General features: G+C 43.0%; 1 long non-coding RNA gene across 1 annotated transcript in view; it reads left to right on the plus strand.

Moving 5' to 3' along the window:
- Nucleotides 1–8287, plus strand: part of LOC144242528 (uncharacterized) — a 31206-nt gene extending 22919 nt beyond the window's left edge. Inside the window, exons 3-5 of the long non-coding RNA XR_013338369.1 lie at nucleotides 4092–4175; nucleotides 6532–6688; nucleotides 7741–8287. This is a non-coding gene — a long non-coding RNA (uncharacterized LOC144242528). The remainder of the gene's footprint in view (nucleotides 1–4091; nucleotides 4176–6531; nucleotides 6689–7740) is intronic.
- The last annotated feature ends 8619 nt before the right edge of the window (nucleotides 8288–16906 follow it).

The raw sequence follows: 16906 nt of genomic DNA on the forward strand, positions 1-16906 counted from the left end.
ACTTTTAGAAGAAAACGTAAGAGTAAATCTTTCTGTTGTTGAACTAGGCAATGGTTTCTTAGCTAGGACACCCAAGCATAAGCAAGCAGAGGGAACAGATAAATTGGAGTTCTCAGATATTAAAACTTTGATTTCAGAGTACACCATCATGAAAGTGAAAATACAACTCACAGAATGGAAGATAATGTTTGCAGATCATGTAAGTTTAAAAAAAAAAACTCTTACAACTCCATATTAAAAGGACCCCAAATCCAATTTAAAAAATGGCAAAAATATTTCTCCAAAGAAGATATACAGGTGGCCAAGAAGCACATGAAAGAATGCTCTACATCACTAAGCATGAAGGAAATGCAAATCAAAATCACAATGACATATCGCTTCACATACCCAGGAGGATGGCTATTTTAAAAACAAAACTAAAAACAAGAACTGCAATAACAAAGAGAAAGGAGAATAGTTGTTACCAGGGACTGAAATGAGAAAGTAATGGGCTAGCGTCTCAGTTCGGGAAGATGAAAAAGTTCTAGAGATGGGGGGTAATGAGGGTTGCAGTGCACTTGGATGTACTTAATTCCACCAGAACAGTTACAGTTACAATGGTAACTTTTATGTTATATATGTTATGAGTATTTTACCACAATAAAGAAAAGTTAAAAGGGGAAGGGGCAAAGAGTTTGAATAACATTTTCCCAAAGCAGACAGACACATGGCCAATAGCTACATGAGAAGACGCTCAACATCACTGGTCCTTAGGGAAATGCAAATCAAAACCACAGCAAGATACCAGTTTACACCCACCAGGACGGACTATGTTCAAAAAAGCGGACAATGACAAATGTTGACAAAAATGTGGACTGGTATGTTGCTGGTCAGATTAGAAAACGCGACAACCACTTTGGAAAACAGTTTGGCAGGGCCTCAAAACACGTTAAACACGGAGTTACCATGTGACTCAGTGTCTCCAGTCCTACGTACAGACCCAGGAAAATTAGAAACATAAGTAAACACAAAAATGTACACAAATGTTCCTGGGAGCATTTTGCATGATAGCCAAAGAGTAGAAACAACTCAAATATCCGTCCACTGATGAATGGATAAACAAAATGGGATATATCCATACAATGCAACGGTATTCTGCCATGAGAAGGAATCATACTGATCCATGCTACAATATGGATGAACCTTGAAAATATGCTAAGAGGCCAGAAGCAAAAGATCGTATATTGTTTTGATTCCATTTATACCAAATGTCCAGAATAGGCAAATCCATAGAGACAAAACGTAGATTAGTGGTTGCGAGGGAGTAGGGAGAGACTGCTGATGGATACAGGGTTTCTTTTCGAGATGATTTAAATGCTCTCAAATTGGATAGTGATGATGCTTGTGCAACTCTGTGAATATATTGAAACCCACTGCATTGTACACTTTAGATGGGTGGATTTTATGGTATGTGACTTATATCTCAATAAAGTTGCTATAAAAAACAAACAACCAACATTGACGAAAAAGATCAACCTAGCCGCTTTATGGAGAAAACAGCAAGGATCCTTCAAGAGTTATGTGGAACCCAAGTGACCAATTAAGAAGCTACTAGTGCCCTCAAGGCAAGAGGTGACAGTAAATCACCTGGGTGGGGAGAAAAGGAAAGGAGGAAGCATGGGTTTTGGTTTGGGTGAGTGGGTTGTAGGGTGGTACCACTTACCACCCATCCGAGAGAGAACTGAGTTTGGGTCCGAAAAGGAAAACCTGCACTAAATCATAATCCCAGTCCTATGAGGTAGATACAGTTATCCCCATTTATAATTGAATGAATGAGGCTCACTGAAGTTCAAATAAATACCCTAATAAGCATTAGTGCTGTGATTCAGATCAGCCTGACTCTGACACCTATGGTCATTTTTTGCTTTGTTTTTGTTTTCCCATGGCAGCATTTATTTATTTATTTTTATTGTCAAGTTAGCTCACATACAGTGTAGTCTTGGCTTCAGGAGTAGATTCCCATGATTCATCACTTACGTACAACACTCAGTGCTTATCCCAACATGTACTCTCCTCAATGCCCATCACCCATTTTCCCAAACCCCCCAAGCCCCCACCCACATCAACCCTCAGTTTGTTCTCTCTATTTAAGAGTCTTTTACGGTTTGCCCCCCTCTCTATTTGTATCTCTTTTTTCCTTCCCTTCCCCTATGGTCATTTGTTAAGTTTTTCTATTTTTTTTGGAAAATACCCTCCAGTTCCATCCATGTTGTTGTAGATGGCAAGATTTCACTCTTTTTTTTTTTTTAATCACAGAGTAGTATTCCATTGTGTATATATTACCACATCTTCTTTATCCATTCATCAGTTGATGGACATTTGGGCTCTTTCCATAATTTGGCTATGGTTGATAGTGCTGCTATAAACATTGGAGTACATGTGCCCCTCTGAATCTGCACTCCTGTACCCTTTGGATAAATTCCTAGTAGTGCAATTGCTGGGTCGTAGGGCAACTCTATTTTTAATGTTTTGAGGAACCTCTATACTGTTTTCCAGGGTGGCTGCACCAGTTTGCATTCCCACCAGCAGTGCAAGAGGGTTCCCCTTTCTCCACATCCTCATCCACATCTGTTATTTCCTAAGTTGTTAATTTTAGCCACTCTAACTGGAGCGAGGTGGTATCTCAGTGTGGTTTTGATTTGTATTTTCCAGATGATGAGCAATGCTGAGCATCATTTCATGTGTCTGTTGGCCATCTGGATGTCTTCTTTGGAAACATGTCTATTCATGTCTTCTGCCCATTCTTCACTGGATTTTTTGATTTTCAGACACCCATGCTCTTTATTGCACATTATATGAGCAGAGATTTTTAAAAGATAAAAACAGAGAGAAAGAAATTGGGGAGTGCAGTACTAGAAGGAGGTGAAGAGGGATGGGTCAGGTACCCTGTATGGAGCATTTTTGCCACCCGGTTTTGGACAAAAGTATTTCTATTTATACTGATATTTATACAAAATATTAGTATACACTGTCACTAATAACCAAAGAACCCCAAAATGTCACCCCCAGCTCCCAGTCAGTAGCCAGAGGCTGTTAATTCTTCTCAAATGTGCTTTCAGCCCTCTCCATGGACAGTGCTGCAGCTTCCTTGGGTCAGGGCCCTCTCATCTCTTGCAGGAGGTATTACAACACCCTCCAAATGTTGTCCTATAGCCCTCCCCCACCCCAGCAATTGGTGCTGGAGTGTGCACAGACATGCACACACACCCATCTCTCCTAATCCCTTTTCCATTGCCAGGGTGCTCTTTCTTTCTTCTTTCTTTCTTTTTTTTTTTTTTTTTTNGGGAGTTCTATTGTTAGTTTCCTGAGGAACCTCCACACTGTTTTCCAGAGGGGCTGCCCATTGCCAGGGTGCTCTTTCTAAAATGCAAACCTATCCATTTCATCACATGCCTTAAAACCCTCCAGGGATTCCTGGTTGTGCTCAGGATCAAGTTCGAGCACCTCAACACAACTTACAAGGCCTTTCACTCTCTTGACTGCGTGTACCTGTTCAGCCTTTCCTCACTCTTCCCCCTTCCCTCCGTCTGGCATCACACACCCTTAACCTATGGGCCGGCCACACTGAACTATTTTCAGTCCCCTAATGCACCATGCTCTTGCTGACCTCAGGCCTTAGCGTGTGCTGTTCTGGCTGGAACAGCCATCTGTAACAGTTGCATAGCTAACTCCTACACATCCTTTGGTCTTCTGTCACCCTCCATGTCAGAGCTAGGGTGCCCTTTCGGACATTTCTCGTGGCCCTCTGCACAGCCCCTGTCGGCACAGTGGAATTAAGGGGTGGCCAGCCGAGCAACCAGCTGGAGAAGCAATCTGCAAGAGAGAATAAAAATCATAGGAAATGTAATGAAACCAGAAAAATTCTTTCTCCCAGAACCCTCTCAGAGGGACTTATCAGAATATTCTTCCCAACCACATAGTGCTATTAGCCCATCCTGTACAAATGAAATGAAAAGCAGATCACAGATTGGGTGGTAGATAGATAATAGCTGGATCGAAGGATAGCTGGACAAACATTTCACAATTATTCATCTTTGGTCAACATCTTCTAGTTTCAGTCTAGCAGAGCCCTCGGATACAGGACCCGCGTGGGATTTCCAGTTCTGCTACTTCCAGCTGCAGGACCTTCCTCACAGGTGCGTTGGGGTGGGGATCAAAAGAAATCAAAAGAAGAAAATTATCTGGCATATTACCAGTCCCAGTTGGTGCTCAATAAACACTAGCGATATTTATTGGCTCACTGGTTCATCCATATTCTTTAAAATCTGTGTCCCATTCCAGTGTATGAGCTTGTGCTTCAGCATCATGCCAGCTGCACGCCTGACAGTGTGCCTTCTGGTTTCAATAATCACTCCCTCCCGGTGCCGTCCCTCATCCACACCTGCACCCCCCTCAATTTTAAGCTTTGCTTGGCCCAAGCTTCAGGCTCTCAGGTCGACAAACCCACATCGCCACCTAGAGGACAGTGTGAGAATCTGGGGAAGAAAACCATTTCACGGTGCCAAATAAACGAACTCAGCTGTTTCGTGCTGGTGCTAACGAGGCCAGGTTCACAGGTTTATCCCCAAAGGGGCCAATTAGCTTTACACGGAGAGACACTTCAGAGCACGGCCCCAGCCTCTAACCCTGGCCCCTGGTTCACACGCGTGTTGTTAGAAAGTGGATTCATCAGGCCAATCCCATTTTCCATAATTTCTTTAAAAGAAAAAAAAAAATCCATCTGTAAGGTCATGTGGAAACAATGAAGATGAACAAGACCTGCTCCCTACTTTTAAGGAATCTTCACCCTCAGGAGTGTTTCCCCAAGTGATTCCTGAGACATCAGTGGGAGTTAAGAGACTAGATGGCTCCACTGTGTTAAATTAGTTTGGGGAACGCTGGTCTAATCCAAGTCAGGCAGGTTCTCTTATGGAAGGGTTTCTTAGAGTCTTTAACATGCTAATATGCACTGTTAATTTTCCAATAAGGAAATGTGTGTGCAGATTTTCCCAGATTTGGATGGCCATAAGACGTCCCCCCAGTTTGTAAAATAAATAAATAAAAGAATAGTAATGAATCTGCTGGCCCTGACTATGGCTGCTTCCACAGGAACATCTATTTTAAGAAGCAACTCATCCATGGGGAAAAGTTCACAGTCTATTGCTAGGTTTAAAAAAAAAAAGCAGACTATAGAACAGTATCCCATTTTGAAAAGACAGAACAAAGATGTCCATACACTCGAGAGGAAAAAAACTGAAAAGACATAAACCAAAATGTTAACCCCGGTGATCTTTATGTTGGAGCGGCTATTGTTTTTCTGCGTTCTTTATATGGTTTTCAAGGTTTTTGTATTGAGTATATACATACATTTTATTTTTTTTAAGTTTATTTATTTTTGAGAGTGAGCATGTGAGTGAGGGAAGGGCAAAGAGAGAGAGAGTGGAAGAGAGAAAGTCCCAAGCGGGCTCTGTGCTGACAGCGAGGCTCGAATCTGTGAACTGTGAGATCATGATCTGAGCCGAAATCAAGAGTTGGACACTTAACTGACTGAGCCACCCAGGCATCCCACATGTAGATTTTAAAACAAAAACCACAGAGGGTATGTTCTAGGACAGTATGCCATCTTCATAAGACTATTATTATAGAATACTAGCAAGAGCTAACATCTTCTGAAGGCTAAGTGCCCGGCATATGAATTGTCTAGATTATCTTGTTTAAACTTCATGTAAATCATATGAGATGAAGTACTATTTTTTGCCCTAATTTAAAAATGGAAAATTAAAGAAAGAAACAAACCCTGTGGAACCAGAATTTGGACCCCCTACTTTCCTCTTTGCTGTCTGTCCTGCCTCCCCAAGACACACACACACACACACACACACACACACACACACACCATGAAGAAGAAAGATGATACTCTTCCTCCAGGGCGAGGGACTCTCTGAGGGCAATGATGCTGTACACTGTCACTGTGCCACACAGCCACTGGCTGTCATTTATTAAATGCTCGCTGGTGCCAAGAATTATTCTGAGTCCTTTGATATATATAAACACGTAAACTGAATAGTAGCTGGGCTCTGCAGACTTTAAGATTTGCCTTCTGCAGCATTGCTGGGGCCATGTCTCTCCTCTTTTTCTTTCACTGGCCCCTAGAAGCCCTGAACAACTATTGGGGAAGGCAGTTCAGCCCTCTCCAGCCACCAGAGCCATATTCAGCTCCACTTCCACTGCGGTTAACATGCTCCGTTAAACAGGCTTTCTACCCAATTGCATGCTAGTGCTCGCTCGCTCTCTCTCTCTCTCTCTCTCTGTGTGTGTGTGTGTGTGTGTGTGTGTGTGTGTGTGTGTGTGTCTTGCCCAAAGGAAAACTATTTCCTCACTGGTACGAAGTATGCCTACCTTCCTTAAAAGGCAGAAGTGTCTATCGTCAGTTTGGGTTTAAAATACACTCTTTCTTTTGTCCATCACAAGTACATTATCAAAATAGTTTCTTTCATTAATTTCATTTTACAGATGAGGAAACTGAGGGCAGGGAATTTGCCCAAAGTAGCAGCAAAAGGATACGCTGGACCACTGTTTGAACCAAGCCTGTCCAGCTCCCCTATGTCACCAAGATTCAGAGGAAAACTGACCCACTTGGACTCTGCAGGACACAGAAACTTTCCTGAAGGTAGGGCTCTTGTACTATGGAAAACATGTTAGGCTGACTCAGTTTCTCAAGTGCAAGTGGAAAGAAGCTGGTCAGAACAGACTGGATTGAAGCAAGCACACAGTTCTTCACTTCAGGTAAAAATCTGTCCTGCAATCCAGTTTTATGTGATTTGACTGCTTTCCTCAAGGGCAACAGTAGCCCTCTGAAAGAAAACCCCTTCTTTTTCTCTGTTCCCCATCCCCACTCCTGCTGATTTCTTCTGAGTCAGGTGACCATTCATATTGGAAAATCACTCCATTTTTTTTTTTTTACTATGGGAGATCTTTTCCTTTGTGCGACTTGGGTCTGGACAGAAATGATTGCTAGATCCTTACCCTCACTGAGTGGCATCTTCTACCCCACTGAGGTCCCAGCCTCCTGCAAAGTTGAACAAACCAGTTCTTTTGTCTTTACCTTGCCTCCCAGGTGAGCTAGCAGCTGAATCTCCCCCACCAGCTGGGCCTTAAAGGGCGAGCAAGGCTCAGGGCAGAAGCATCACAAAGCAATTTAGGACAATGTGGGTTCTTCATTACATCTGCAAAATGCCACTAGCACTTTGGACCAAACGTTAATATCGCACGGCTTTGACATCTTGTGATATAGCTGGAGTTTGAGGGATGGGGCTGAGAGTTGATTGGGGTCCAAAAAATAAATCTTTTCTATTGCCATGAAGCAGTTACAGTTGCACAACCGAAACACCAGCCCTTTGGAAAAGCTATCAAACCCACTCATGCAGTTGGGTAATATCATCATCCAGAGTACTTCCTAGATGCCTGGTGTTCGAAGCACTGTGCAGAGCAAGTTGAGCAGACACAATCTATTATGTTAGACATTTCCAAGGCAGGATATATATTTCTGATGCTGGCAGTGAAACTGGTTCAGAAAGATGCCAAAGTACCCCTCACAGGTTAGTGTATATGTATGCGTGTATATATATACACGTATATATATGTGTGTATATATACATATATATATATGCATATGTATATATATATGCACTAACATTTATTGGGTCCTCTTTCATTTGCCAGGTTCATGCTATACATCTCACATCATCTTCAGAGCAACCTTTGAAGGAGGGGCTATTGATACCCCCATTTTACAGAGGAGGGAGCACAGGCTCTTAGCTGTTAAGTAACCAGCCAAGAAGATACAGCTAGTAAATGATGGAGCAGAATTCAGATCCAAGCCCCCCTGACACCATGGTTCACAACCTTAATCACTGCACCCTACTTGTACAATTCATGTAAAGTGGCTCCAGTGTGAATTTTGGAGTCTGGGAACTGGACAGCCCCGGATTCACATTCTCATTTTACTACTCAATTGGTCCATGTAAACAACCTCTCTAAACCTTGGTCTCTTCATCTGCAAAAGGTAGGAACCTTAATGCTTAGCTTTCAGGCTTGAAAATAAAGAAGTACTTCTGTAACCATATTGCTTCCAAAGACCCGGTTCAGTCCCAGAACCAGAATCCCTTTGCACGGCAGGAACACAAAGACTCTTACAACAATAACTTCGGTTGTGTTTTGTTTCATGTACGAAGGCTCTGGTGGACACACAATGGTATGCCCATGGTAGACACCCAATCAGTGTGCAGCTATTCTAATTCTTGTTTCCAAATATACTTTAAAGTTATATCTTTAAATAACTAACTCAGTTTATCTGATTGAAATGCTACTTAAATCAACCTACTTCTCTACTCCATCCTCCACATTTTAAAAAACTCTCAGTCGTTTCTCCTCATTTGTACTGAAACAGAATGAGATGTGTATCAGAAGCCCCATTTTAACCTCAAGCTACGTTCCCTCAAAATCTTATATTGGCTTGTACCTGTTTAGAAATCTGAATAAATAACCCCCCAGGACCAAGATGCTCCTGGAAAAGGAGTCAAGAGGTGAGGCCCACCTCCTGACCTGGTTTAAGTACAAGGGCAACCTCGAGACTGGAGAGGAAATGGATGTGTGCCACACAGATATTCCACTGGCCCAGCTCATGGGAATTTCCGTCCGATTTGACACAGCAGTCAGTCCCTACTTCTTCCTTCTTTCAGGACTTTTCCTGTATAAGACTCTTGTCTTGCTATAATTTAACCTTCACACAGCAGCCAGAGGGTCTTTCTAAAATGTAAGTCAGATCTTGCCAACTCTCCTGCCCTATTGAAAACTTCCAACAGCTTCCCACTGCGTGGTTAAAATCCAAACCCTTTATCGTGGCTTACAAGATCCTTACAAGAGTTGCCCCTGACTACCTCTCTAAACTCATTTCTTTCCACCTGTCACTTTGTTCGTGACACTCCAGCTACAATGGCCTTCTTCTGTCATTCCTGCCTCAGGGCATTTTCCCTTGGTGTTCCTTCTTCCTAGAACACCACCTTAGCTAAAACAGAAACTCCCAGTACACTATCCTATGCCATTTGTCTTTATAGTACTTACCAGCACGGGAAATTAGCTTATTGGAATAGAAGCTCTAGTATCGGGACTAGTAGCTGGTAAATAGTAGGTTCTCACTGTTCTCTGCACCCATTCCTCCCCACACTCCACCCCCCACCAGTTTCCAATCTCTGCTCTACACCCTGGATTTCAGCACAGCTCTGCCATGGCTTGGTAACCCATTTGGATTTCATTGTCTGGCTTTCTGATCTCAGCCCTTGATTCCATTTGACTCCTGGTTCTGCAGATTCCTTGGATTTCAGCATCATCCAGAATTTTGCTTGAGAAACACTTTTTCTGCCATTCTGGCCTGGCTCCAAACCCATTTCTCAGTGAAAGAGCTCTGTCTGCTAGCTCACGTGGGAGCAGCCATCTACGCTGGCTCTCAGGACTGGAGGGGGTCTTCACCCGAAGAGGCCCACTTTGACCACCGGACCTGGAAGCAGTTAAAGTAAAAACAGAAGCACACCCTACTCCAAAGGAGGCAAGATCCCTTCTCAGTGACTCTCTTCATATCAGGTGGCCCAAACCACTGGGCTATCCAGAAAATTGGACTGTCAGGATGTGACCGAAGCTTGTCTGGCCAGAGCAATTGTCTGGCCCTGGAACAATGCTTCCGTCTCATTCTGGGGGTGACCAGCTGAGACAGTCTATCACATATGGCATCACACAATGATTCCCTGCTACATGCAGAAAGCCACAATAATGAAAGCCACCACTACTAATGTCATTTACTGAACTCCATAATCAATACTAAGTGTCAGGTACTTTATGTTCATGGTTCCGCTTAATTTTCACAGTAAAATTAAGATAGATGATTAGCCCCATTTAACAGATAAGACGATCAAGGCTCAGAGACAGGTCAAGTAATTTGGTCAAGGTCATATAACAAATGAGTGGGAGAGCCTGAATTTCTGATTCCAAAGCTCATGCTCACAATCCCTACCGTGTAATTATTCAATCATGGATCTCCTCACACACACACACACACACACACACACACACACCCCAAATTATATACTCCTCAAGAGCTGGAATTTATTTCCTGGTCATCATTCACATAGCACAGGGACTGACCCTTAGCAAATGGTCAGCATATTTTGCAAATGCATTTTTCATACTATTGCATCAGTGTTATAATTTATATATACTATAATTAATAGATTAATATAAATATGCGTTGCCATAACACTCCACTCTTGGCTTTTCTATTCCCTACTACTGGTCATTGGGACTACTTCCAATTTTCAGTTTTACTGAGCAGTACAGTAACTTGCTCTTACTAAAACACAGAGTGGGAGGGAGTGAGAAGTAGAAGGTGAACCTAATAAAGGAAAAAGAACCCTACATCTTTCATGAGACTATTCAGAGGGAATCCAATTAAGTAATATACTAATTGTACAAAATAGAGAAATAATTCTGGGAATATGATAATAAAATTGCCAGCCTTTTCTAGTAATCTTCAATACCACACTTTTCATTAGAAAAGCAGATGTGTTTAGTGTATTATAAAATACACATTACCATCCTTTTTAGGCAAGATTCAAAATGTTTTCAAAGCCGAATGTTGGTGTACAAAACAAAAGTGTCAAAATTCTATATAAAGGGGAAAAAACATGCGACTATCTTTTAGCACACTGAATTTGGTTAGTAATGTGCCCGAAGTATTAAAATATATATACAGCACTTTTGGTCTGTGGTTTCTGGTTCACATTTTTAATCTGGTTTTCTGAGTGCTTTTGTTGAACAACCCTCAGGTACCCTCTAGTGGATGAGATGAAGAATGGTTTGGGGCCAGAGGCACCATTTGTTACCCATTTGTGTATTAGATGCCTAAAAGCAATCATAACTTGTGCTTCTAGGTCTACATGAAGGATATAGAAATAATGACTATTTTAAAGGAAACACTTCATATACTTAAGTCACTCCTAATGGCAGACTTTACTTTTAGATTTATTAGCATGAATAGTTTTTGGCCTGCTGGTTTATTTTATCTTAAATAACTGTTACTTTTCCCACTCTCTTTTAAAACATGAACAAAAAGTAAATAGGATGGTTTTAATCATCTTAAATAGGTCATTAAAGATCTTTTCAAATAACCCATAGGTGGGTTAAAGAAAGTTATTAATTTTTACCCAAAAGCAGGGAATTCTAAAAGGAACAATAAAACCCAGTAATAATTTCTGCCTTAAGGAGACTTCACAATGACATAGGCAGAGATCACCATTTTCCAAAATGTGGTCTGTGAGATACTAGTTCCCGGATGCATTGATGGGGAGGGGAGGTGTCTTTCAGCTGAAAGACATTTCAGAAGATTAACTCACTTTCCTTGTTTTCTTTCCACGCTCAGCTCATAAATTTCTGATAATTTGCCTTTCTGTGTTACTTGCTCATGGGAAGGGAATGCAGTGGGCCATGAAACACAAGCTTTTCAGGCAGCTTTACTGGTTATCATGGTGAACTTAAATGTCGGCATTCCCTATTTATGTAGAAATAACTACGCATGTGTTCCTGTATATGTATAGTTAGTTGTTTGCTAGCCAGTTAGTGGATATAGTCATAGCAAACATATGAAACTTTTAACACTTTGTGGGGCAGGGACGGGGATACGAAAGGATTTCACTTTCAAAGCTATACTTTCCCTAATATTTAAAAATTTTACAACATGAATGTTTAACTTTTATAATCAGAAACATGTATATACACACATCAATTATTATATTCAATTGTAGAAGTTGAGAGATAACAACATTTCTCTCTAGCAATGGCCCCAAATGCACTTCTGGAGCTCCATGTGCCCAGACTAATTCACTCTCTCCTAAGCACCACCCACCCACCTACCTTCCCTGTTCTCTCCAAAAATCTCCTGTGTTTGTTTATATCCAAAAGGCAAGACCTGGCTAGATGCTCTTGTCTGGTTCCTGGAGCTGAAGTTTAGAGCGCCCCCTTGAGGCTTGAAGGTTCCACAGTGCTCCCCAGCTGTGGTTGTTTCAGAAGATGCCACCCACCGAGGTGACTGGGTGTCAAAGCTGACACCAAGACAGTCCCTTGAGACTGTCTTGTCACTGCTGATGTTGTTTCTTCCAGCAACCTTCAAGTTCTCTGTAGTGTTTCTCTCACTGAAAAATGTAAAGGTCATCCCTCCCAGGCTCTAAATTTCTACTTGCTCTGTCTCTCTCAATCCCTCTCCCTCTCCCTCTTCTCCTCACTCCAACCCCTTTCTCTATTTTTCTCTGAGCTTATCCACACACACACACACACACACACACACACACACACACCACCAACGTCCAGTATTGTAAGTACACCCCCCAATTACAGCATGACTCTCTGGGTGCTGACAAAATCAGGTTTCTGCATCAGTAGAATGAAGACCAGACCCCAGGTCAAGATGAACTCATTGGAATAAGCACCATCCCATGGGGCTCTGCCTAGAAGCTGAGCCAGCTCCCCTGTGACACCCTGTCTACCTCATTTTCTGCTTTCTTCAAAGTGAAACAAGGACCTAATCTCTGCGATGTAACGATACATCAACATTTATTGCACACTTGACATAAGCCAGGAAATGTTCTCTGTCTCTTTATTTTTATTTATTATCTCATTGAATCCTCACAACAACCCCTGAGGTAGTATTATTTTTCTCCCCATGTTATAGATGAGAAGACTGACGGGTCCAGAGCTTAAATAACTGGTCCAGAGCAATACTACATGAATTTAGCCTCTTGCAAGAAAGGCACATGAAACTTACATGGTGTGATTCTGTTGGAAATATTTAATCGAGAGCTCTTTGGTCTACATCCAGGATAGGCTAACCTCAGGCTTTTTGAACTAGGACATTTGTGCTTCTAGATGGTCAGAGTGCCAGAGGTTGTTGATGCTATTTTCCTTCCAGGTTTCTTTGGGAGGAAATATTCTTTTATGGTAAGACCAATGAGTATATTAAGGAGTATAATGAAAAATTGTGGGTTTTTTAAAGATAAAATGCAAAAAGATCAAATACAACTAAAAGAATCCCTCTAGTGAAGGGCTGCAACACAGAATCCTCTATGGCTATGCCTCTCACGCTTTACGGTGCCCATGTATCATCTGTGGGCAGGGCTGGCTCCTTGGATGTGGGACCTGGGTAGTCCCACCCACATTTGGTTTAATGTTCTCCTGCCGCCATCTCGAAATGCTCACTGATTTTTAAACTAAGGGCTTCACATTTTCATTTTGCATTGAGTCCTGCCAATTATCTAGCTGGTACTGTCCAAGGATCTTGCTAAAATGCAGATCTTGATTTGGCATGTCTGGGATAAGGCTGGGGCTCTGCAGTTCTAACAGACTCCCAGGTTATGCCTGCTGCTGGTCCGAGGACCACACTTTGAGTGGCAAGACCCAGCCTTTCACTGTATCCCACAGTTGGTAATATGTAAGTGAGAAAGTTCAAGAGCAGTGGAGAAGGGGGACAGTGAAATCCTAGAAGTTAAATTGACAGTAATTAAAAGCACGGGTCTTTACTGCCACTTACGCTGTATGATTCCACAAATTACTTTATCCTCCTTATGGTTTAATTTTCCCATCAGCAAAATGAGAATGATATCAATCACCTCAGAGGATAGTTGTGGAGAGTAAATGTATGAGACATCTCACATTCAGAGTGCAATAGAGATAACGACCTTAGTGCTGTAAATGGTAACTCAGCGTAAGACCAGGATGGAAAAGAAAACATATAGGTTGTCTCTATCTCCTTTCTAATGATGCCTCCCACTTTCCAGGCTCTCCTCCTTGCATCCAGGCAAATACTCTTGGTGGAAGCAATTTTGTTAAGGAAATATTGTATAAACATTGCTTATTCTTTATGGGAATCTACTTTGCTGACACCATGGGAAATACTATCAATCACAAGACTATAAATACTATATCAGTTTGCTAGAGCTGCCATAATAAAGTACCGCAGACTGGGTGGCTTAAACAATAGACATTTGTTTTCTCACAGTTCTGGCAGCCAAAAGTCCAAGATCAAGGTGTGCACAGGGTTGGTTTCTTCTGGGCCTCTCCCCTTGGCTTAAAGATAATCTTCGTCTTCCTTTGTCTTCACATGGTCTTTCCTTTTGTGAATATTGGATAGGATGCACCCATATGGCCTCATTTTACCTTAATCGCCTCTTTGATGTCTCCACCTGTGAATATAGTCACATTCTGACATCCTGGGGGGTAGGGCTTGAACATGTGGATTGGGGGGTTGGTTTACAAACTTCAGGCCACAACAGATACAGAGGACAAAACCAAGGAGAAGTAACATGTGTCAGTGGGTCCATATACAACCCATTCCTGATTTCAGCATTCACTGTGAAGGATCCTTCATTCTTCATGAATGTTATGCACTGAGGGTGAGAAGCCCCTCCCTGGCCAGGAGTAAGGGGTAGCGCATGTGAAGGGGCTTTCAAGTCCAACAGAGCCAGCTCTGAATCTCTGCTCTGTTACTGACCACCGAAAACCTGGGCAAGTTACTTCGTGTCACTGGGCCTTAGTGTTCTTCCTATAAAATGAGGATACCAATAAGGCCTACCTCATAGGCTTCTTGTAAAGATGAAAAGCAGATCTTTTTAAACAAAGGAAATTGCCGGCAGTTTGGCACTGGTCACCTTTAAAGAAGTCTTTAGTGTCCCCTACCTAAGGAAACTTTGAGTGGGCCCCCTGTTTAACTGAGCGAAGGCCCCCTCTTTGTATGGAAGATTCTGGGGAGTGTTAGGGGGCAGTTTGCAGAGTGAGCCCAGGGATCTTCTGCGAGAGAACAGACTGATTCCTTTCTGTATTCCCAAATCTTCCCTCTGAGAGTCGGAGCTAGGGAGGTATATGGAGGTATATGAATACGGGCAACCCAGAAAAGGATTCAGAAAGGCAACAGGTCCAGCTGAGTCAAGAGATGTGGGACTTGTGGCCTGCCTTGGCAATAAACCTCGAAAGGAGAGTATCAGATGGGGATTCAGGGCCTGTTAAGTGTTTGTGCTATAATGGGCTCTGCCTATCCATCAAGGCGGGTATATTTTAAAAACGATAACCCTGGAGGTACAGCTCTTTTAGGAACGACAAGGGTCTCTCAACTGAGCCTAACCCAGAGGCCTCCTATTCCCTTGAAAAACTGCTAAGGGGGACCAGGGTTGGTGAGCTGAGGCCCCGCCTCTGCAGCATCTTAAGCAAGGATTGGACTATGTGTCGGTTCTGCTGCTATCATCTTGCGAAGTTCTTGAGAAGTTGAGTCCCATCCTCACCATCCCTGAGTAGACTGGCTTCTGGTGGATGCGGTTCCATGGGGGGAAATACAATTAGAATCGAGGATGGTCTGGCTCTGAGTCCCCTAGGGAGTGTTGTCCTGGGGGTGTACCGCCCATTCTCTAAGAACCCCTTCTCTCCCCCTGCGGGAGACTCCCTCCAGCGACTGGAGCTCAAGAGCAGAGAACAGGAGCCGAACTCCCATGCTTTGGCCACCACGACCAGCTTCCGATGTACTCGGTACCCTTCACTGCAGTTAATCCACACGACACATCTTGCCACACGACACATGTCAGGGCTCCTGGACACCTAAAAGAAAGGCGGATGGAGCCTTGGGGACAAGTCCGTAGGACTTCTGAACTTCCGGCTCCTACCAGCAGGTGGGGCCTCAAGCAGTGCAATCTGGGAACTGAGACCATCGCATCCGGTAAAAGGGAACCCTCAGGCAGGTAGTACAGTCTTTAACATACAGTAACTACCTTTAAAAAAATGGTAGTATTATGGGAAAGGTAATTACTCACATAATACCACCACCACCACCACCATCACCACTACCACCACCACCACCGTTGATTGCGTTTTCACGAATGGAAAGAAGAGGACTTTCTCCCAACTAGCAGAAGAATGAAACTCTAGTCAGGAATATCATTTTTCCTCCACCTTAAAGTATTGAGTAGACGGTATGACAAGTCTACTTTAAGTACCCTCTCTTTCCTTGTCAACTCTCCTTCTACCCTTACTTCTTAACATTCAGTCGCCTACTATACCTATAACCATAGCAACCCAGCTGGTGGGAAATGATGGAAACTCCTACTCATTCTTATGGAGTCAGGTAGGTCTTCACCTTATCCGTGAAGTCTCCTTCAACCCTCACTTCAGCCTCAGAGGACATCATCTCACGGCTGCCGTGACATGGCTGCCCCGTCCACACCTGTATGGGAACATTTATTGCAGGCTTTCAGAACTGTGCTTGCTTGCTTGCTTGTCTCAATCACAACACCATGACCTTTTTGGGCATATTTGCACACCCACTGCTTGGATTAGTGCCTGGTGCATAGGAGCTGCTCAGTGCATTTCATGAATGTTGGAAATTTAAGGGAGGAGGGTAGGAGAGTGCACTGAATTGCCTTCAAAGGAGGTGGGGAGGCAGGTTGTTGCGTGAATGGAATCAAGCTAGAGTGGCCTAAGGGGCACAAGCAACAGAGCCAGGGAGGAAAAGGAAATCATGCCCTCAGCCAGCCTGCAGGCTGCCACGGGGAGCGATGGTAGCTGAGAATTGAAGTCCAGATCAGCGTGTGGCTCTTGCAACCGGTTAGGACAAGGGGTTTAAGATTGAGACTTGGTGGGAGGGGGCTTGAGTCCCATTTTTATTCATTTATTTTTAATGTATTTATTTAAGTTCAAGTTAGCTAACATATAGTATAGTACTGGCTTCAGGAGTATCAAGTCCTATTTTTAAATGGTAATGACGGCTTCGTCGGGGGGAGCGAGAGTTGCAGACTGCATAGTTTAA

The sequence above is a fragment of the Crocuta crocuta genome, unplaced genomic scaffold (genome assembly GCF_008692635.1).
Source record: "Crocuta crocuta isolate KB4526 unplaced genomic scaffold, BGI_CrCroc_1.0 scaffold384, whole genome shotgun sequence".
In the NCBI taxonomy this organism is placed as follows: domain Eukaryota; kingdom Metazoa; phylum Chordata; class Mammalia; order Carnivora; family Hyaenidae; genus Crocuta; species Crocuta crocuta.